The following is a 24,082-nucleotide window of genomic DNA, read 5'->3' as shown; positions in this document are numbered from 1 at the left end:
CTCCGCCTCCGCCTCCGCCTCCGCCTCCGCCTCCGCCCAAATGCAGGAATTAAAGGTGTGGATCACATTCGCCTTAAAGTACTTATTAAACAGAGGTGCTCTGTTTGAAAATGGAAAACAAACTATTTGAGCAAAGCACTAAGAAGGACCAGATACTGGCTTTCAGTTAGTTTTCGTTGTTGCTGCTTTGAGGCAGGATCTCTCTGGCCTGGAATTCTCTATTGTAGAACTTGCATTAATCTTTATGCGTGCTGGGATTACAAGCATATACCACTACACCTGCTTTATTTTTAATTACATTTTTTTCTTACTAGCCCACTGTTTCATTATGGTTGCTTTTTTTTTTTTTTTTTTTTTTTTTTTGGTTTTTCGAGACAGGGTTTCTCTGTGTAGTCCTGGCTGTCCTGGAACTCACTCTGTAGACCAGGCTGGCCTTGAACTCAGAAATCTGCCTGCCTCTGCCTCCCAAGTGCTGGGATTAAAGGCGTGCGCCACCACTGCCCGGCACTAAGAAGCTTTCTAATGCCAAGATTGATTACATATTTTGTTATATTCTGTGCTCTTGGAAACCAGTCTTGGTAGAAATCAGCAGAGCTGTTTTGTATAGTTACCTACAGTAAGCTTGGACCCAAGCCCACCACCCAACAGCATTTCCTGCACCTATGTATAAGCTTTTATAAGCTGTCCATGGGATGGACCCCAACATAAAAGAGACACCAGCATCAATAGAAGAAACTATTTGGAATAAGACTTCTATTTTGAATAGTGATCAAGTAAAGTTTAAGTTCTCAAGATCTCCCTGGGAACCGATATTCTACTTGGTGGAAAGAAACATGTAAGTGGGTAACTGACATCCTGGTTGGCAAGTTAAGACATGAATGTTAGACAGGTCCCATCCTGGGAGACAAGTGTAGACATGAATATTAGACAAATCCTCCTTGTTGGTTAAATACACCAACCAATGGGAGCAGGATAAATGTACAACAAAGACATGTTCCCAAGAAAATCCTCTATTCCTAAATCCTGATCGGTGAAATAACTTGGCACAGATGTTTGTGGATTTGGGTTTAAAAACCCTGTGGGATCTTAACTCAGCACCATAATTCAGTTCCCAAATCTTTTGAGTACACAGCTAGGAGTGTTATCGCTGTGTTCTGTCATAATTTTATTTTTATAAGAAGCCTCTAGACTGATTTACGTAGTGGCTGCACAGTTTACACTTCCACCAGTAAATAAGCGCTCTCCTTCCCCACATTCTTCACCAGCATTGGCTGTCATTTTTCCATCCATCTATTCACCCATCCATCCACTCATTCATTTGTTTGTTTGTTTAGGTGATAGCCATTCTGACTGGGGTGAGATGAAATACCAAAGTAGTTTTACTTTGCATTTTCCCCAATGGTTAAGGAAACTGAACATTAAAAAAAAATCATTGTCCGTTTGTATTTCTTCTTCTGAGAACTCTTTGTTCAGTTCCTTGATACATTTCTTTTTTTTTCCTTTTTTTTTGGGGGGGGGGGCAGGGGGATGCAGCGAACGTTTATTGATGGTATTTAAGAGTAGGGAGGGCTCCCGAGGCCCCTCCTGTTATTATGGGGGGTCTGGGATGGAAATTGTGAGGAGATGCTCCGTGTTGGGGACAGGGACTCCTCAGCAACTGAGGGCCTCTCTCTTGCTCTCAGTGTCCTTGTTGGGGTTGGTGGTCCAGGGTTTCTTACTCCCTGGAGGCCATGTAGTCCATGAGGTCCCCAACCCTGTTGCTGTAGCCGTATTCATTGTCATACCAGGAATGAGCTTCACAAAGTTGTCATTGAGAGCAATGCCAGATCCAGCACCAAAGGTGGAAGAGTGGGAGTTGCTGTTGAAGTCACAGGAGACAACCTGGTCCTCAGTGTAGCCCAGGCTGCCCTTCAGTGGGCCCTCGGATGCCTGCTTCACCACTTTCTTGTTGTCATTATACTTGGCAGGTTTCTCCAGGTGACATGTCAGATCCACAACAACTGGGGATAGGAACACGGGAGGCCATGCCAGTGAGCTTCCCATTCAGCTCTGGGATGACCTTGCCCACAGCCTTGGCAGCACTAGTGGATGCAGGGATGATGTTCTGGGTAGCCCCATGGCCATCATGCCACAGCTTTCTAGAGGGACCATACACAGTCTTCTGAGTGGCAGTGATGGCATGAACCGTGGTCATGAGCCCTTCCACAATGCCAAAGTTGTCATGGATGACCTTGGCCAGGGGGGCTAAGTAGTTGTTGGTGCAGGAGGCATTGCTAACAATCTTGAGTGAGTTGTCATATTTCTTGTGGTTCACACCCATCACAAACATGGGGGCATCAGCAGAAGGGGTGAAGATGATGACCCTTTTGGCCCCACCCTTCAAGTGGGCCCCGGCCTTCTCCATGGTGGTGAAGACGCCAATAGACTCCACAACATACTCAGCACCAGCATCACCCCATTTGATGTTAGTGGGATCTCACTCCTGGAAGATGGTGATGGGCTTCCAGTTGATGACAAGCTTCCCATTCTCAGCCTTGACTGTGCCATTGAATTTGCCATGGGTGGAATCATACTGGAACATGTAGACCATGTAGTTGAGGTCAATGAAGGAGTCATTGATGGCAACAATTTTCACTTTGCCAGATGCAGAGCAGAAGGCAGCCCCTGGTAACCAGGCGCTCAATACAACCAAATCCCGTTCACACGGACCTTCACCATTTTGTCTACTGGATGAGGCTGGCACTGTACAAGAAGATGCGGCTGTCTCTGGAACAGGGAGGAGCAGAGAGCCTTTGACCCATTTCTTAAAGGATTTATTTTTATTTAAAGTATGTGTATTCACGTAGGTCTTTAGGGTCTGAGTATGAGTTTGTGAGTGTAGTGGCAAGGAAAGGCCAGAAGAGGGCACTAAATCCCTGGAGTTGGAGTATAAACACACTTGTCAGCTGTCCTATGTGGGTTTTGGTCCTCTGCAAGACCAGTCAGTATCCACTCTTTTTAAAATTATTAAAAATATAGCCAGGCGTGGTGGCACACACCTTTACTTCCAGCACCCAGGAGGCAGAAGCAGGTGGATCTCTGTGAGCTCCAAGCAAGCTTGGTCTACAAAGCAAGTTCAAGGACAGCCAGGACTATTACACAGAGAAACTCTATCTCACAAAACAAAAGACAAATAAAAAACAAATAAACCCATAAAACTTTTCACCCAAAATTTATCCTGTATACAAGAAATGCAGGGACAAGGGATGGAGCAGAGACAGAGAGAATGGCCAACCAATAACCAGAACAGCTTGAGGCCCATCCCATGGACAAGCACTAATCCCTGATACTATTAATGATACTCTGTTATGCTTACAGAAAAGCGTCTAGCGTGGCTGTCCTCTGAGAGGCTCCACCCAGCAGCTGAGTCACACTGATGTAGACACCACAGCCAAACAGCAGAAGGAGCTTAGGGACTCTTATGGAAGAATAGGAGAAAGGGTTGAGGGCCCAGAAGGGGGTAGGAACTCCACAGGAAGACCAACAGAGTCAACTAACCTGAATCTTTGGATCTCTCAGAGTCAGAACCACCCACCAAAGAACAGACACGGGATAGACCTAGGCTTCTCCGCATATACGTAACAAATGTGCAGCTTGGTCTTCATGTGGGTCCCAAACAACTGGAGCGAAGGCTATCTCCCAAGAGCTGTTGCCTGTATGTGGAATATGTTTTAACTGGGCTGCCTTGTCTGGCAGGATGCGCCTAGCCCCACAGAGACTTGATGGGCCAGTGTGGGGGATACCCAGGGGCCCTCACCCACTCAGAGGAGAAGTGGGGGGGATGGAGGGAAGTATTGTGGGTGGGTGTGACTGGGAGGGGGACAGCGAGTGGGATATAAAGTGAATAAGTAAAAAAACAATAATGCTAATAAAACATAAACTTGTAAAGTAAAAAACCAAAATGTTTATTACTTTATTTTATGTATATGAATGTTTTGCTTGCATGTTATGTCTATGCATCAAAGGCATACCTAGTGCCCAAGGGAGCCAATTGCCTGCCCACGACTCTCTGGCCTGTCAACTTTTTTAGCCAGTTGAAAGTCCTGCAGAGAACTCCAGGGTTAGCACCCATGTTGGAGGGGGCTGTTTTGCTGATTCAGCTGCCTTTGAGTCTTTCCTGTTTCTTTTTTTTTTTTTTTTCTTTTGGTTTTTCGAGACAGGGTTTCTCTGTATAGCCTTGTCCTGGAACTCACTCGGTAGACCAGGCTGGCCTCGAACTCAGAAATCCGCCTGCCTCTGCCTCCCAAGTGCTGGGATTAAAGGCGTGTGCCACCACCGCCCAGCTTTCCTGTTTCTTTAAGTATCCCTCACTCACACTCCTGTTAGTAACTCCCAAAACCTCACTGGGTCTCCAAAACCTTAATGTAATTCGAAAGCTGGTGGATGTCTGTGAGTTTGAGGCCAGCCTGCTTTATATAGTGAGGCTACTTAGAGAGGCTCTGTCTCTAAATAAGTAGATAAATACACAAGTAAATAAATAAGAGCTGTAAACAAAGCTCATTTGATAGAGTGTTTGCCTTTCAAGCATAAAACCATAGTTTTGACTCCCCAGTGTCAGAAAAAGGAATAAATAAACATCACCATCACATTATGAGGATCCTTTTCATGCAATCGAATTGAAGCTACCTCTGCTCAGGCAAATGATTTTGATGTTGTCTTGGAACTCACTATGTAGACCAGGCTTATGAGGTGCTGGGATCAAACCCAGGCTTTCCTGTGAGGACAGAACTTCACCAAGGGAGTCAATCTCTCTGGGCTTTGTAGGCCTGATTTCTGTCTGGAGGACCAAACCCAGCTGGCCGCTGACCTGCAGAGGATTTTGGAAGTCAGTAGAGGGCGATAGAAGAGAAAAAGCACAGAAACCAAGCCTTAAAAGAGGAAGTGGACCTCTTAAAAATGTTGCCCATAAACCACTAAGTGACTCACCACCCCTGGGTGCAGTTAGGAAATAAGAATAAACAGAAATCATCTTAAGGAACAAAGGTGTTAGTTGGTGAAATAATAAGAGTAGTGTGGAGACCTCAATAAAACACAATCAAATGCAAGATTTAAAAGATCATTGTTTTCTGAGGGGAAGGGGGTGTGTGCTTAATTTCTACGAGCCAGTAATTAGCTGTAGCGTATAAAGCCAGTTCACAAGGTCAGCCAGAACTTTTGGAAATTAAGAGTTCATGCATAACCACTCAGAGACATGAACCCATAAGGGCTCGTGCATAGGATTCTTAGCACCAAGAGGATAAGCCCACCAGTAATGGCAGGACTAGGGAAGCAGAGGCAGAAGGCTGCTCTGGTCCACGCAGGGAGACCCTGTCTAAATAATTTTTTTTTTAATCACAACCAAAGACATTCTACCAAATGCTACTTAGCAAATATTTGTGAAGCAATTGTACCATGAAACAAAATCTCAGGGGATATTCAATACTACTAGATGACAGAGGCACTGACAGACATTCAATATTTGTAGTTAAGGAGAGAGGGGAGGAAGGGAAGGATTGAGAAGAGGAGAGTGGGGGAAGGGTATAAATGGAGTCTTTTTTGTTAATCATGTATTTATTTATATGTAGAGGTGTGGTTATACACATACCGTGTCATACACATGAAGGCTAGAAGAAAACCTGTAGAAATCAGTTCTCTCTCACCACCATGTAGGTCCCAAGTATCGAACTTGGGTCATCAAGCTTGGTGTCTTTATCCACCTGGTCATCTAACTGACCCCCTTTTTTTTTTTTTTTTAAGAGAGTTGGTTTTTTTTTTTTTTTTTTTTTTTTTTTGGTTTTTCGAGACAGGGTTTCTCTGTGTAGCCCTGGCTGTCCTGGAACTCACTCTGTAGACCAGGCTGGCCTCGAACTCAGAAATCCACCTGCCTCTGCCTCCCAAGTGCTGGGATTAAAGGCGTGCGCCACCACCGCCCGGCGAGAGTTGTTTGTTAATAGTTTTCTTCTAGATTAATTTTATTCATATGAGTGCTTTGCCTACACCTGTATCTAGTGCCTAAGAAAATCATGAGCCTCCATGTGCATGCTGGGAATTAAACCCAGTCCTTCTCAAGAACAAGTGCTCTTAAGCACTGAGCCAAGTCTCCAACCCTCGTTTATTTATAGTTTTTACATTCATATGTATGGAAGGAGTTGCCCAGAAGAGGCCAGAAGAGGGCATTGAGTTTTCTGGAGCTGTAATTACTAGCAGTTGCGAGCCACCACCTTATGTAGGTGCTGGAAATTAAACTTGTCTAGAAGAGCAACACTCAAGCTCCTCATTGGCTGAGGGATCTATCCAGTCCCCCTTTAGAGGAGGTCTCACATCTTCTAGGCTGGCCTCAAACCCATTACAGCCAAGGATGACCTTGACCTTCTGATCTTCCTGCCTCCACCTTCCAAACACTGGGATTCTAGAGAGAAAACCACACAATCGGTTTATTTGGTGTTGGGAATGCCAGGCTTCAAACATGCTGGGCGGGCACTCTCCCCGCCGAAGCACATCTGGGAGAAGGAGAAATTGAGTCAGCAGTGACATGGGCTGGAGGCTGTTTCCAAGGCCCCAGAGCATCCAGCAGATGATATCATCTCTTGTTCTTCAGAACAAGAAGCTGAAGAAAAGTCTACTGAATTAGGAAACTATTGCAATAAATCGGCTGCGGAAAATTAATGTCAATTTAGTTCCTGGCATAGCTGAAATAGTCTGGGCAATTCTTGGTTGTTAGAGCTGCCTGGATGTTTAGTAAAATCATCTGGACCTCATCTCAGTATCTATCACTAATATCCCTGATTCCTACCCAAAGAGTCTCAACCCACTGCAGCTGGTGTAACATAGTAACATATTAAGCTTTTTTTTTTTTTTTTTTTTCCCAAGACAGGGTTTGTCTGTGTAGCATTGGCTGTCCTGGAACTCACTCTATAGCCCAATCTGGCCTTGAATTCAGAGATCTGTCTCTCTCTGCCTCCAGAATGCTGGAATTAAAGGCCTGTGCCACCACCATCTAGGCTATTCTTGTTTTAAACATATGCTGTTGTTTTTGTTGGAAATGGGGAACTCACAATGTAGCCCAGACAAACCTTATTTTTACCATCTGTCTTGACCCCCAGAGTGCTGGGTTTACAGGAATGTACTGCTTCCCCGGGTTTGTTCTGATTCCTTCCCCAACCCTCTTTGGTTCAGGGAATTTAACCTAAGGCTTTTAAAATGCTAGGCGAGGGTTTTACCGTAGAGCTGTAGGGAACTTGTAGAGCTAGCCTCAGCAAAATGGCACAGAGGGTAAAGGCACCTGCTGCCAAAACTGAGGTCCCAAGTGAAACCACAGGGATTCGAACTCCTGAGCTTCCTAACTCCATCTCTGTAATCCTCTCTTCACTTTTGGGGGGTGGCAATTTGAGAGAAGATTTCTCTTTTGTGAAGTTTTGGCTGTCCTGGAACTCACTATGTTAGAGCAGGCTGGCCTTGAATTCACAGAGATCCACCTGCATGTGCCTCCCAAGTACTAGGATTTTAAAAGTGTATACCACTAAGCCCGGCCTGGCTCTGTACTTCTGATTTCTGACACTTGGGGTTCTTGTTCTGCCCCTCCCAGAGCTAAGAAATTTCTATGTGTGGTAAACAGCTTGCCAGAGGGAAAGGGTAATTATTTCTCTACAGGTTACACAACCCAGACAGAGTCTATGCCAAGTGACACCTGCTCCACTAGGCTCTCCTACCCAAGGTTGCTGGCACCCCAGGGCAGGTCCCAGAGGGCCAGGAATGCCATCACCCTGCTGAGCTCTCTGAAGTAATTCATACAAGTTGATCCTAAATCTCTTGCTTGGCTTTCCTTCGCAGTCCAAATACACCTTCTTGCCTACACCCACAGCTTCCCCTGTTCTCTCTCTCTCTCTCTCTCTCTCTCTCTCTCTCTCTCTCTCTCTCTTTACATTTCACATGAATTGTTATTTTGCCTGCATGTATGTCTGTGTGAGGATGTCAGATCCTCTGGAACTGGAGCTACAGATGATTGTGAGCTACCACTTGGGTGCTGGGAATCAAACCTGGGTCCTCTGGAAGAGCAGCCAGTGTTTATAACAGATTAGCCCAGCTCTCTCCAGCCCCTCCCTCTGTCTCTTGACTTGCGTAAATGCTGCCTCAGGGAACCCTACAGGGCCTAATGTCACTGTTCCTCCTGGGAACTGTGAGTGATGACTATGTCTTGGGTTTTTGGTGGGCTTGTTTTGTTTTGTTCTTTGAGACACTCTGCAGCCTTGGCTAGCCTAGAACTCACTTTGTAGTCCAGGCTGGTCATGAACTTTTAAGCCAATAGCAGTTAAGAGCACTTGCTCCTTGGGTTTGATTCTTAACATCCATGTCAGGTGGCTCATGATCAACTCTAATTTCAGTTCTAGGGCATCAGACACCATTTTGTGCCCTCCCCAAACACCTGCATGCATATGCTTCACATACATGCATGCAGCTACATACAGTGTCTTAGTCTGGGTTACCGCTGTTATGAAGAAATACCACTACCAAAAGCCAGTTGGGGAGGAAAGGTTCAGGCTTCTATGTCATCGTCTATCACTGAAGGAAGTCAGGACAGGAACTCCAATAGGTCAGGGCCCTGGAGGCAGGGTCCTACCTGATTCAGAGGCCATGGAGAGGTTTGCTCAGCCTGCTTTCTTATAGAACCCAGGACCATCAGCCTAAGAATGACACCATTCACAGTGGGCTGGGCCTTCCCACATTAATTACTAATTTAAAAAAACAGAAGTTTGACAGGTTTGCTGGCAGCCAGATCTTACGGAGAGACATTTTCTTAATTGGGATTCCCTCCTCTAAGATAACTCTAGCCTGTGTCAAGCTGACATAACATTAGATGTGGTAGCACTTTGCCTCACGAAGACTGTGAGAGTTCTTATGGGGTTAGGCTGTGTGGGTTATGGGAGCCTTTATGGGAGCTGGCTACGTCATCTTCACATGTGCTTCCCACGTGTGAAACCGAACGCAACACGAAGGCAATTCGACCGGCTGCAAAGAAATGGATGTGAAGTGGGGGGGACCACAGATGAAACCATATCTGTGTCTCATTATTTCTATTTTTTCCTCATTGTGATTTATTATATAACATGGACCTCATAGGACTGTTCAGTGACTGAAGAATTTAACGAGCAGAAACCATTTAACTGTTTGTCTGCCAGAGCTCTGCCTCAGGGCTCATTAAATCTGTGAAAATAAGGAAGGATAAACAAAGTTGGGCGTTGTTCATGCCTGCAATCCCAGAGCTCTGGAGGCTGTAGTAGAAGGATCATGAAGAGTTCAAGGCCAGCCAGTAAATGATGAATTTTTGCCCCTATCCGATCCTGGCTAGACTGGAAACTTCGATGTATAATGGACTAGACTGGAAATCTGAGATCTGCCTGCCTCTACTTCCTGAATGCTGGGATTAAATGTGTGCACCACCACATCTGGCTACATAGTGAGTTTGAGGTTAGTCTGAACTATGTAGTAAGACCCTGTTTCAAGGAAGGAAAAAGAGGAGGAGAAGAGGCAGGAAAAAGAGTTTTTTTCTTTGAGATGCTATCTGGCTATGTAACCAGAGCTGGTCTGGAAGTCTGGAAATATGTCCCCCTGGCCTTAACTGTTGAGAGGTCAAATTACAAGTGTACACAGTCAACCGTGTCTGACTCTACTGAAGCAACCTTCCTCCTTTCCTCTCTGTTATTATTGTTGTATTTATTTATTTATTTATTTATTTGAGATAGGATCTTTTTTTTTTGTTTTGTTGTTTGTTTTATTTTTGAGACAGGATTTATCTGTATAGCAGTCCTGGCTGTCCTGGAACTGGATAAGTAGACCAGGCTAGCCTCAGACTCACAGAGATCCACCTGCTTGTGCCTCTCAAGTGTTAGGAATAAAAGTGTATGCCGTAACGAATGCCTGGCTTCTTTCTTCCTTTCTAGCTGTGTGTGTGTGTGCACACCGGAAATGGAAATCAGGGTTCACGAATTCTAGGCAAATGGTCTACCAGCAATGCAGGCCCCAAGCTATTCACTGATGGATGCTAGGCAAGAGGATCTACCCCTGAGCCACGCCCTTGGCATCTCTATGGTAAATTATAGTTAAGAGATCTATCACTAAGCTACATTCCCTATCTTTTGCTAGTAAATATTAAGCCAACAATAGAACACTGAGCCATGCCCCCAAATCCTCACTGGTGAATTCTAAGCAGGTTCTTTACCAGTGAACCCCACCAGGACCCTCCTGTCAGGTTTTAAGCTAAAATTTGCTGAGGCACATCCACAGCCCCTTACTGGAGGATTCTAGGTCGGGGATCTAGCACCGAGCTATCTCCTCAGCTCTCTTTTTAATTCCTTATTTTGAAACGGGGCTCACTCTGTAGTTCAGGCTGGCCTGGAACTCCAGATTCCCCTGCCTCGGTTTCGTAAGCACCGGTGTGTAGCTGTGTGCCGCCATATCTGGTTCTCTGGTTGAAACTTGACTGATGTATTTTCTGTTCTAATCTAATTAGCTAAACCTCAGAATTCCCAACACGAGCTAGTTTCTCACAAAATTGTTTCTCATGAGTTGATATTCGTTGTAGCGTGAACACTGTATGGTTAGTCAGGCCAGGCTGAGTGGCATACACCTATCACTGCAGCACTTGGAAGGCTAAGGTAGGATTGTCTTCTAGGCTAGCCTGGGCTACATAGTGAGTAGTAGGTCAGAAAAATGGTACATGGCAAGATCCTGTCTCAAAAGCAAACAAGTAAATCATTAAGAAAAACACCTAAGAGACAGATGGGCTGGCAGGATGACAAGTGGGTAACGGTTCCTGTCACCAAGACTGATGGTCTAGCTCCGAACACTCCTGGAACCCGCCTGGTAGGAAAAGAGAAGCAACTCCTAAAAGCTGACTTTTGACTTCTACATCTGTGTCATGCATGTTTACAGAATGCAGACACAGAGAAGTAAACTTTTCAAACAGAGAAAAACAAACAGGGCAGGGCCTGTAGTTCAGCCGGTAGGCCTTTGTCCAGCATGAAGGTGGCTCTCATTTCCATCCTCATCCTTGCATAGACCTGACCTGGAGGCAAGCTAGCACTCAGCACGGAACCAGGAGGATAAGAAGAGCAAGCTGAGTATGGTGCCCCAGGCCTTTAATTCCAGCACTCGGGAAACAGAGGCAGGCCGATCTCTGTGAGCTCAAGGCCAGCCTGTTTTACAGAGTGAGTTCCAGGACAGCCAGGGCTACACAGAGAAGTGCTGTTTGAAGGAGGAAGAGCGGGAAGAAAAGGAGGAAGGAGAGGAGGAGGAGAAGAAAGAGGAAAAGGAAGAGGAGGAGGAAGAGGAAGAGGAAGAGGAGCACAGCTACCTACTCAGCTTGAGATCAGCCTCAAGGGATAAAGGAAGCCGGCAAGAACACGTGGGGGAAAGGAAAGAAGAAAGAAAGAAGAGGGTACTGGTTAATTTGTATCAATTTAACATAAACTAGGGTCATCTGAAAAGAGGAAGGAGTCTTCAGTTGAGAAAACATCTCCATCCAACTGAGCTGTAGGCAAATCTGTATAACGTTTTCTTGATTGAGGATTAAAGCCAGAAGTTCTGGTCCATAGAAGGTGGCGTCATCCCTAGTCTGTGTTATGTAAGCAGTCAGGCTGAGTAAACAGTGTTCTTCAGTCTCTGCATCAAGTTCTGGCTCCCCTTCATAAGGGACTGTGCTGTGAAAGTGTTCGACAACCCAACCAAACTTTTCTCCCTACGTTGCTTTTTTTTTTTTTTTTTTTTTTTTTGGGGGTGGGTGGGTGGGTGCTGGCCTCGAACTCAGAAATCTACCTGCCTCTGCATCCCAAGTGCTGGGATTAAAGGCGTGCGCCACCACTGCCCCTAAGTTGCTTTTGGTCCTGGTGTTTATCCCAGTAATAGAAAAGCAAATGAAGAAATAAATAAGAAAGAAGGGAGAGGGGAGAGAAGAGACAAGAGAGGAGGGGAGGAGAGCAGAGAAAAGGGGAGGGGAAGAGAGAGAAGAAAAGGGCTCAGTCATCAGTCTTTCCTGTGCCTGCCAGGACAAGGACTTTGTTTTCTTCAGAGCTTCATCAGTGCGAACAAGGCAGAAAGCCTTCTGTAGAAACTTCCAGATAAAGGAATGAGAGAGCACCAGCACCAGCTCATCTGTGTCCCCCATCCATGCCCCAGCACGTCAGTCTCCCTTCTTAACACTCATCGCTTTACTACATCCAAGAGTCTTGCATCCTAGAGGTTACTGCACTTGGAGGCAGAGGAAGGTGATTCTCTTGAGCTTAAGGCCAGCCTGGTCTACACAGTGAGTTTCGGGACAGCCAGGGCTACACAGAGAAATTCTGTCTTGAGAAAACAAAAAAACAACAAAAAAATCTTTTAAACCAGAACTGGAATTGTGTTGTTTCCTGTCTCTGATTGCTTCCCTTTATACTTGAACGAAGGCCAGATTCCTTCTCATGTCTTGGCCTGCTTTATATTCAGCTTCCCCTTTCGTCATATTTTCCTCTCAGCAGTCCATTACACTGACCACTGGGCTTTTCATTCTGGATTTCCGCATCCTGGACCCTTACTTACATCAACTCTGCCATCTGTTTGGAATGCCCAGCCTTTCCTGAGATATTTCCATGGCTGGCTTTTTTGTTATTCTTCAGTTCTTGGCTTAAATGTTATCATTTCAAAATCTTTAAGAAATTAAAAATAGAACCACCATATGACGAAGCGATCCGACTTCTGGGTATACATCCAAAGGAAATGAAGGCAGTGTTTGGAAGAGGCATCTGCACCCTATGTTTGTGGAGACCCTAATCTCAGCTTAGTACCCATCGATGGACGAATGGATAACAGAAATGAGAGATATATTTGTCATGAACTATTAATCAGCTATTCAGCTTTAACAACAACAACAACCCCCCCCCCCAAAAAAAAAGCCCAGCTGGGCTAGCGATGTAATCCAGTGATTGAGTTCTTGGTTGGAGTATGTAAGGATTTGGAGTCCATCCTCAGGACAGAGAGGAAGGAAGGGAGGGAGGAAAGAAGGAGAGGGTGGTACCTGTCATGCTGTAGGTTCTTTGTGTATTTGTTTGATTGTTTGATTGTTTTAGACAATGCCTCTCTACATAGCCCTGGCTGTCCTAGACTCACTAATTAGACCAGGTTGGCCTTAAACTCATAGAGATCCTTCCACCTCTTCCTCAGAAGAGCTGGGATTAAAGGCATGTGCCAACACGTCCAGCCTTGTGTTCCTGTCATATGTCACAAGATGAATGAAAACTTTATGCAAGGCTTTATGGTAACTGAAATAAATTTGACATAGAACAAACCACTCACATGTAGAGAGGAAAACCTAGCTCAGCTCAGGAAAGCTAAGAGTAAAGGGTGGCACCCAGGTCAGAAGAGGGAGGAGGGAGGAGTGTGGGCACTGATGCTCAAAGAACACAAAGTTTCATTGCAGCAGATGAGAAGAAAAAGCCTAAGAGTCTAACAGGGCAACTGTAGCTGATAACAATGATTGGTGTTCTTGAAACTTGTAATTAGTGGGGATGGGGGTGGGGAGGTGGCAGAAGTCTTTAATTCCAGCACTCTGGAAAGTAGAAGCCGGAAGGTCTGTGAGAGCTCCAGGCCAACCTGCTAGCTACACAAAGGAACCCTGTCCCTCAAAAATAATACAATACAATAAAATAAAATAAAATAAAATAAAATAAAATAAAATAAAATAAAATATGCCAGGTGAGTGTTTTTGATCCTAGCACTTGGGAGGAAGGGGCAGGCAAACCAGTGTAACTTTGAGGCCAGCTTGGTCTACATATAGAGTTCCAGGCCAAGCAGAACTGCACAGTGAGATCCTGTCTCCAATAAGTAAATAAACAAAAACTAGTATATGAGATGATATATACATGAAATAGCTGATCACTCCACAGTGTATATGTAAATCAAAATCTGTTGTGTACTACAGAGTTATGCAACACAGGGCTAAGTATTGAGACTCTGTTGGAGATTTTTTTTTTTTTTTTTTTTTTTTTTTAATTTCATGTATGTGAGTACATTGTCGCTGCCTTCAGACAGACCAGAAGAGGGCATCAGATCCCATTATAGATGGTTGTGAGCCACCATGTGGTTGCTGAGAATTGTACTCAGGACCTCTGGAAGAGCGGTCAGTGCTCTTAACCACTGAGCCATCTCTCCAGCCCTGTCTCAGATTTTTAAAAAGTCAAACTTTGGGGCTGGCAAAATGGCATAGCAGGTAAAAGTGCTTGCTGCCACTATGCCCAACTGGTCAAAAGTTTTTTAAATATCAAATTTTTAACTGGAAAAGGGTAAATAATACCTGTAATTCCAGGACTCAGAAGGCTGAGGCACTTCTTGGTTCACTGTGAGTTTAAGGCTGGCAATTCTTCGCCAGCTAAGACCACATACTGAGACCCCATCCCCTCCTTTCCCAACAGTAATTCAGTGTGTTTAGGAGCAGAATGAAACTTCTAGTATTTGGGGGTTCTTGTTTTGTTTTATCTTTTTTTTTTAAAAAAGATTTATTTATGTATTTTATGTGCACGAGCTCCCCCGAGAGCATTTGTACATGTATATTTTAAGTGTTTGCTTGCATATATGTCTGGATGAGGGTGTCAGATCCTCTGGAAGAGGAGTTGCAGACAGCTATGAGCTGCCTTGTGGGTTCTGGAAATTAAACCCCAGTCCTCTAGAAAAACAGCCAGTGATCTTAAATGCTGACCCATCTCTCTGGTTCCTTGATTTGCTTTTTTTGAGCGTGTCTGCATATACTGGCTTTCATATTCTTGTAGGGTTCCCACTATCCCTACCCTTACAAGATTTCTCTGTATTGCCCTGGCTGTCCTGGAACTCCCTTCTGTAGACCAGTCTGGGCTGGAATTCACAGATATTCACCTCCCTCTGCCTCCAGAGTTCTGGGATAAAGGCATACACCACAAATATTCGGCTGTAAAATTTACAGTGTTTTTTTTTTTCCTTACTGTTTGTTTATTTGCTGTTTGTTTTTGAGACAAGGTCTCATGTACCTCAGCTGTGTAGCTCAGACTGACCTTGATCTACTGATCTTATTGCCTCAGCCTCCTGAGTGCTGGAACAACAGACCTGACCATCCCCCTCCTCCTTGGCACACAATAACTCTGGGGGAACTGAGCCGAGCTGCCACGAGAGCTACTTTAATCTTCTCTGAAGACATTGTCCCAGATGAATAATCTCTTAAAAGTTCACCACCTCTCAACTCTGCCACACCCAGGTCTAAGACCTCAGTGCACGAGTCTTTTTGGGGGGAGGGTTGGGGGGGGGACACTCAAACTATAATCCACACAACACCAATTAGAGAAGAAAGGTGCAAAGAAGTCTGGGAATGTTTCAAAGCAGCAGCAGGGTGAGGAATGATTGGTCAGTGTCACTTAGGTATCCTGAAGAGAGTTGCTGGTGACAGGCAGCCTCATAAGCAGGCTGTCAGCGACAGCAACTTGACTTAGGAAGCATTCCTTTGGCTGTCTGCGCTTGGCTTTCTGACAAATTCCTGGGCCTGATTCTAGCCTTCCCATGGCTTCTTGTGATTTACTCAGCACCCTCGGGCTCATTTCCCCTTTCCTGGTTTGCAAATTCATAATCTGCAAAGAGCCAGGATAGGCACAAGTCCCCATGGCTGCTTTGCCCTCCTGAGACCCTGGGAAATTCCCCCTGGAGGAGTGGGAGGGGGGTTTTCATGTGGTAAAGTGAGCCTCCCTTCCACACAATGCAGATTGGATTAACAGATGGCAGCTATGTCATCCTTAAACCGAGGAGGATGAAGTGTCTGTTTTGAAGGCGTGGGCTGCATTGGGGGACAGGGGAGGAAGGAAATCTACTTGATTACTAAAGTTTCTAAATGCATTTATCAGCTTGGAAACGAATCAAGCCTCCATGTTGAGGGAACTGCATTAACAATGAAGAGTTAAAGCCAGGCAGTGGTGGCACACACCTTTAACCCCAGCACTTGGGAGGCAGAGGCCAGCCTGGTCTACAGAGTGAGTTCCAGGACAGCCAGGGCTACACAGAGAAACCCTGTCTCAACAAAACAAAACAAAACAAAACAAAACAAAACAAAACAAAAACAATGAAGAGTTAAGACAATGTAACAGGGGCTGCTGAGACAGCTCAGCAAGTGAAGGAGTAATGGTCACTGTAGCCAAACCTCACTACCTCTGACTTTATAAACGGGTGGAAGAAGAGAACTGACATTTTCACAAATGGTCCTACAACTAGCATGTCATACATACACAGACACACAATTAAAAAAATAGGCCATTGAGATAGCTCAGTGAATAAAGACACTTGCTGCTAAGCTTTTATTACCTGAGTTCAACCCCCAGGATCCACATGGTGGACCAAGAGAGAACTGACTCCCACAGATTTTCCTCTGATTTCCACACGCTCATGGTTTCCATCCTGAACACAAATAAATCTAATAAAATATCTTAATGCCATGAAATTATTAAGGGGCTCGAGCCAGGCCGTGGTGGTGCACGCCTTTAATCCCAGCACTTGGGAGGCAGAGACAGGCGGATTTCTGAGTTCGAGGCCAGCCTGGTCTACAGAGTGAGTTCCAGGATAGCCAGGACTACACAGAGAAACCCTGTCTCGAAAAACAACAACAACAACAACAACAAAAAAAAAAAAAAAAAAGGAAGGAAGGAAGCAAAAAAAGAAAAAAAGAAAAAAAAAAGAAAAAAAAGAAAAAGAAAAAAGAAAAGAAATTATTAAGAGGCTTGAGAGGTAGCCCAGGGATTAAGAGCACTGGCTGCTCTGCACAAGGCTCGGGTTCAGTTTCCAGCATCCACATGGTAGCTCACAACCATCCAGTTCCGAAGTATCTGATGTCCTCTTGGAGCCTCTGTGGGTACCAAGCATATACAAGGTGCACACAGATACAGGCAGGTAAGCACTCATCCACATAGAAAAAATAAAATAATTAAATCTTTAGAAGTTTTTAAGATAATGCAATAATGTATACATCTTTCTCTTTCTCTGGTACACAGTGGTGCAACAGTATAGCAATCCTTCTGCCCCAGTCTCTTTAGTGCTGAAACTACAGGTGTGACTCTGCAGAACCACATCAGACAAGGTGAATGACTTAAAAATAGAATCAGGAAATTATATTTGCATAAAAGGAAAAAATTTCAGGTTAGAGTCTTAAGTTTAAAAGGCATCATATAAAAAGGAGTATGAAGGCACAATTCTTTTTTTTTTTCATTTATTTCCGTATTTACTTTACATCCTGATTGTATCCCTACTCCCTCCTCTCCTCCCCGTTCTACATGTACATTTCCCCCCCCCCCCACATTACCCTCTTCCCTCTCTGAGGAGAAGGGGAGCCCCCTCCTTGGGTACTACCTCACCCTGTGGTGAACACACCACCTTACTGTGAGAAAATTGAGAACATTTGGGTCACTGAGGTGGCTCAGCTGATAAAAGCACTTTCAGTGAAGAAAGACAACCCAAGAGTGTGATCCCCAGGACCCAAATTAGTGGAAGGAGAGAAAAAACTGTAAGTCGTCCTCTGACCTCTGTGGTTGTGCTCTGGTCTACTTCTCCCCAACGATATAAACAAATAACTATCATTTAAAAAGGCTTTATTTGTTCATTTTATGTGGATGGGTGTTTTGCCTGGATTTATCTGTGAACATGCATGCAGTACCCTTGGAGGCAGAGAGGGGGAGTTGGATTCCCTGGATCTGGAGTTACAGATGGTTGTGACTGCTATGTGGGTGCTGGCACTTAAACTCAGGTCCTCTACAAGAATGAGTGCCCTTAAACACTGAGGCATCTTTCCAGCCCCTAAAATGTAACTTTTTAAAAAAGTAGGCAGACTGATCAGATATAGTAGTGCAAGTCTGTGATAGATACCAACACTTCAGAGATGAAGGCTGGAGGGTCAGAAGTTCAAGGCTACTCAGGGAGTCCAAGCAAACCTCCCCTCCATATTTGTGCACGTGCACATGCGTGTGATCACTTAATTATGGTTTATCTAAAAACTGGAAAGATACATGAAAAACTACAAAAAAACTAATAGAAAATGTTTTCACCGAAACAGTACAGAGGTACAGAAGTTTGAGTTCTTTTGTTGTTGTTTTTCTTTCTTATGAGATTTTTTGAGCCAAGATCTCGTTATGTAGGTTTGGCTGACCTGGAAGTACTATATCGACGTGGCTGGCCTCAAGATTGCTTCTGTCTCCAAAGTGCTGGGTGTAAAGATATATGCCATCCCGCCTGACTCTTTTGGTGTTTTGAGACTGGATCTCACTGCATCCTTTGTGATTTCCGGATTTGACATGACTGGGGGTGACAAGGGACTGAAGAAAGGACAGCCACACACACAGAAATGATGGGGTGAGTGGGCTGTTCTTGATCTTATGGTTCGGCATAAATTAACCAACAACCTGAAACCCAGTACACTAATAATGTTCAGCCCAGGAGGAGTTAGCTAATACTGGTAACAGGTCTCTTCTAAGGGGCAGTTTCAGGTTGCAGTCATTCTGAGAGGAATCTGCAGCTGCTAGTTTTTGTACACACTGACAGCATTCACAATAAGAACAGAGGAAAGCTTTGCCACAACTCTGAGGCTCACCCTGGGGGACGGCTTTGCCAGTCCATGAGTCTGAGGCATTGAGAACCATATAAAAGAATATGCCTCTTCTCAGTATTTTATCTTCACTTAACATATTTATGCTTTCTCTGCTGCCCCCAGCATGTCATGAATCCCAGGCTAGCCCTGAACTCATTATTCAGTTGAGGATGACCTTGAATTCCTGATGGTCTTGTCTCTACATCCCAAGTGCTGGGATATGCTGACTACTACAACATCCAGCTAAATATTATTTATTTATGTATTTATTTTTGAGAGGTCTCTTTATGTAGTCCCAGCTGTCCTAGAACTCACTATGTAGACCAGACTGGTCTCAAACTCACAGAGATCCTCCTGTTGCTACCTACCAAGTGCTGGAATGTCATAAATATGCTAGTAAATATTTTTATGTAAATGTATGTATGTATGTATGTATGTATGTATGTATGTATGTGTGTGTGTGTGTATGTGTATGTAGAGACAGAGTCTCTCTAAGTAGCCCTGGCAGTCCAGAAACTCACTATGTAGACCAGGCTGGCTTCAAAGTCACAGAGATCCTCCTGCCTCTGCCTCCTAGGTGCTGGGATTAAAGGACTGCACCACATGCCTAGTCTAATATTTTTATTTTAAATGTAACAGTATACTATTTCCTTAAATGTGTGTTGTAGCTAGCCAGTGGCAGCACATACCTTTAATCCCAGCACTCGGGAGGCAGAGGCCGGCAGATTTCTGAGTTCAACGCCAGACTGGTCTACAGAGAGAGAGCTCCAGGACAGCCAAGGCTACACAGAGAAACCCTGTTACAAAAACAAAACCAAAGCAGGGAAAAAAACCACCCCAAACTAGTGTATTGTGGCATATGTGACCTGATTCCATGAACATAAAATATGTCCTAGTTTGTGTTCCATTACTGTGATAAACCATAACCAAATGTAACTTATAGAAATTTGGGTTTACGGTTCCAGAGGGATATTTCCACCACAGTGAGGAGGCATGGCGGCAAGCAGTAGGCACAGTGTCCAGCGGCAGGAACAGAAAGCTTAAATATCATTTTTTTTTTAAAATTTGAAATCAAAGTAAATTTTGTACCATTTAAGAAATTATAACTTCATCTTGATAATAATTATACAGATTTCTACCAATAGGTTATGGCTATGCAATAAGTCCTAGCTAATCCTCCCTGTTCCAACAAAACCACTACTTTTCCCTAGAAAGACAGCATATTTTTTTTTTAAAAAATTTATTTATTTTAGGTATATGAATACACTGCCGCTGTCTTCAGACACACCAGAAAAGGGAATTGGATCCCATTACAGATGGTTGTGAGCTATCATGTGGTTGCTGGGAATTGAACTCACGACCTCTGGAAGAGCAGTCAGTGCTCTTAACAGCTGAGTCATCTCTCCAACCCCTACAGACCACAGTTTTAAATAGCAAGTGTAAATCAAAGAGAGTAAATTGGCAGAGCTAGGACAAGACTATCTCAGCCCCCACCACAGTGAGATATGTCCTCTGACAAGGCCACACCTCTCCTGGCAGCTGAGTTTCATGTCAGTTTGACAGGAATTATAGTCATCTCAGAGGCGAGAACTTCAATTTAGAAAATGCCTCCGTAAGATCTAGGTATAGGAAGGCCTGTTGCATATGCTCTTAATTAGTGATTAACAGGGGAAGGTCCAGCCCATTGTGGTGTAGTCCCTGAGTTAGTAATCCTGAGTTCTATAAGAATGTAGACTGGGGACTTGAACAAAGACTTCAAATGCCTGATATTATAACGGACATTTCTAAAGCCATCACAGATATTTAAAAAATATCTTACCTCAGCATATTCTGACATGGACACCTACACTCCTTGAATACGTGTGCATGAATAGTTCTGGAAACACAAATAATGGATATTATGCAATGGGTATTTCTGGAAAGTTGCAAAATAGACCAGTAAAAGCAAAAGGGGAGGTACTGGGCAACTGGAAAAGATATTTCCTTAAATAGATTACAGACTCATAACATGTAAGGAAGCAAGTATATTCCCCACCCTTGGTCTTGGAAATTAAAGTTTAGGCCTCACAGATTACCAGACAAGTGCTCTGCCATTAAGCTATATTCCCAATGTTCTTTATTACACTAAAAATTACTTTTATTTATTTGTTATATATGTACACATACAGAAGTACATGCCACACTTTGGTTTTGATTTTGTTTGAAACAGGGTCTCATTGTGTAGCTTTGGCTGTCCTGGAACTCACTATGTAAACCAGGTTGGCCTTAAACTCAGAGATCCTGAGTGCTGGGAAATAAAGGCTTGTACCACCATACAGGCCAGGCCCTGCATATCATACATTGTCAGACTGAAGGTCAGAGGATAACTTGAAGGAGCCAGTTCAGGTTCTCTCCCTTCACTCTGTGGGTCCCAGGGATCAACTCAGATCAACAGGCTTGGAGGCAAGCATCTTTATCCAATGATCCATCTTATATACCCCCTCTTTTGAAACAGATTCTCATGTGGCCCAGGCTGGCCTTGAACTCACCTTGTAGCCAAGACTGACTTTGAACTGCTCATTCTCCTTCCTCCATTTCTTAAGGACTGATATTATAGCCATGCACCATGATGCCTGGCTGATGTGGTCCTGGGAATTAAATCCAGGATGCTACATTCCCAGTGCCCTCGTAGCTGTCTTGGAGACAAGGCAGACTATCATTGTATCACAGCAGTGGTGTTCAAGAAACCTTTATTTTACTTAGCAGTAGTCCTAAACCCTGAGAGTAGTGAGTGATGCTGGCTGTGTTTGGTACTTCCTGTTTCTATGATCGGTATGCCTGAAAGAACAACATGAGGAAAGGCTTATGGTTTCAGAGGGTTCAGTCCACCATGGCAGAGAAGGCATGCTGAAGCAGTTCATATCAAGATGATCTGGGGGGCTGGAGAGATGGCTCAGTGGTTAAGAGCACTAATTGCTCTTCCTGAGGTCCTGAGTTCAATTCCCAGCAACCACATGATGGCTCACGACCATCTGTAATGGGATCCAATGCCCTCTTCTGGTGTGTCTGAAGACAACAGTGTAATCATATACATTAAATAAATATTTAAAAAAAAAAGATGATCTGGGAACAGGAAAAAGGGAAAGGATTGGACATTTGGTATATAACCACTAAAGATGTGCACATAGTGACCTATTTCCTTCAGCTCTTCCCACCTTCCAAAGTTTCTAGAACCTTCCCCAAAATAGTGCCATCAGGGGATCAAGCCTTCCATACTGAAACTTTGTGGGACATTTAAGATCTAAACCATAGAGGTGGGCATTATAGCCCAAGACTGTAGTTCCAAAACTTGAGAAAAGAGAACTGCCATGAGTTCAAAGCCAGCCTGGGGTAGATAGTGAGTTCCAGTCTAGTCTAGGATACAAAATAAGATCCTGTTTCAAAACATCTGGGGAGAGTGGAACTCACTTAGAATTCCAGCACTCAGGAGGTGGAAGCAGGAGGATTTGGAGTTCAAGGTCATCCTAGGCTATGTAGTGATTTCTTGATTAGCTTGGGCTACATAAAATCCTCTCTCAAAAACACCAATGGTACATGGAGATGGTTTGGCTAGCAAAGGGATTTGTCTGCAAGCTTGATGACCTGAGTTCAAATCCTGAGACCTACATAATAGAGGGAGAGAACTGATCCCTGCAAGTTGCCCTGTAAGCTCCACATTAGTACCCACATGGCTGTGCACGCGTGCATGCACGTATGCACAAACACACACACAAACATATACACACACACATACAGAGAAAGAGAGAGAGAGAGAGAGAGAGAGAGAGAGAGAGAGAGAGAGAGAGAATGCTAAAGAACCAAAGCCAAGCAGACACAAAAAAGATTGCGAAGCCACAGAACTCATAGAACTGGAGACAACAGAGGGATGGAAATACCTTGACAGAGTAAACATGTCATCTGAAATCAAGGACTTTGGATCCTTACCCAAGTAAGGGAAAAGTGAAGGGAAAAGGAGAAGGCTGAGGAACTAGGAGTTTCAGGTGAAAAATAAGAAAGCAATTTTGAACCAGGCAGTGGTGGCTCAGGTATTCAACCCTAGCACTCAGGAGGCAGAGGCAGGCAGATCTCCGAGTTCGAGGCCAGCCTGGTCTACTAGTGAGTTTCAAGACAACCAGGGCTGCACAGAGCCCTGTTGTAGAAAACTCTGTAGAAGAGGAAGAAGAAAAGAAAGCGCTCTTTTGGAAGATCAAAGAAACCAAAGAGAAGGAAGTGGTTTGTGTGGTGGGACTCTGCAAAGGTAGCTGATACTTGACTCTTTTGGACAGTAGGCCGTAGGTCACTGAGGTCAGGAGCTACCAAGCATCCTCATGGCATGGGGTCAAAGGAAATGGGAAGCTAATTTGTAAAGATTTGTTTTTATCGTTTTAAAAAAATTTGTGTGTGTGTGTGTATGTGTGTGTGTGTGTGTGTGTGTGTGTGCAAAGTCCCTGAAGTCCAGAAGAGGCATCAGATCTCCTGGAGTGAGAGTTACAGTTGATTGTGATCACCAGTTGTGGGTGCTAGGAACTGAAAGCAGGTTCTCTGCAAGAGCAGTAAGTGCAATTAACTGCAAAGCCTTCAGTTTTTTCCTTTGTTAAATAAAATAGCATCTCACACAGCCAGTGGTGGCTGGGGATTCCATTAATCCCAGGACTCAGCAGGCAGAGGAAGATGGGTCTCTCTGAGTTTGAGGCCAGCCTGGGATAACAAAACCTTGCTCTTCTAGATAATCTGAGTTCAGGTCCTAGCACCCATACAATAGCTCACAACCATCCATTGACATGTAAGGTATCTGACACTACTTTCTGGCCTCTAAGAGATGCATGTAGTGTACATAAATTCATGCAAGCACACACACAAGCATAAAAATATTCTTTTCGTTGAATCATAAGACAGAAAAAGATTTGATGGTTAGTCTAGAAAATAAAACTTACATAGTAGGCGGCGTAGAAGTTGTGGAATGAAAACTGCCTCCTAGTTTGTATCTCATCAACTCTTCAGTAACCACCTCTACTATGTCTATGGTAGGTAGACCGGAAAGCTGCTTGGTGCCTCTTGGTCAGCCCTTCTCTGGATACTTCAGAGCTTGCTCAGTGAGCCCCTAAGCAAAAATGGCTATGGTGGACCATGATGGATTTATCTCACCAGTCTTAGCCAGTCACATCGTCAATGAATGTCCACCTTGCTGATGGCAGCAACACTTGCTGGGGTCCCCATGAAAGCACAGTTTACTAGGAAGGCCAGCCAAATGCCCAGTCTGCTGAGGATTACATTGGACCTCTTCCATCATGGGTTGGGCAATAAGTTTTTCCTCCATGGAATAAGTAACTCTGTGCTTGTTATTTGCTTTCCTCACCCTTTGCACCCCTGCCAAAAGCAGCCCGTGTATGCACAATGAATGGCTCTATTCACATTCACTGTCGTGCTAAACCACAC

General features: G+C 44.3%; 1 long non-coding RNA gene across 1 annotated transcript; it reads right to left on the bottom strand.

Annotated features, from left to right (window-relative positions):
* Nucleotides 1–439: 439 nt before the first annotated feature.
* LOC143440906 (uncharacterized) lies at nucleotides 440–23,870 on the bottom strand. The gene is made up of 3 exons (XR_013108229.1): nucleotides 23,581–23,870; nucleotides 20,448–20,504; nucleotides 440–2,766 (listed from the first exon to the last, which is right to left on the bottom strand). It is a non-coding gene; the product is annotated as an uncharacterized LOC143440906 (long non-coding RNA).
* Nucleotides 23,871–24,082: the final 212 nt, after the last annotated feature.

The sequence above is a fragment of the Arvicanthis niloticus genome, chromosome 30, assembly GCF_011762505.2.
Source record: "Arvicanthis niloticus isolate mArvNil1 chromosome 30, mArvNil1.pat.X, whole genome shotgun sequence".
NCBI lineage: Eukaryota > Metazoa > Chordata > Mammalia > Rodentia > Muridae > Arvicanthis > Arvicanthis niloticus.
This window is presented reverse-complemented; position numbering and strand designations above follow the sequence as displayed.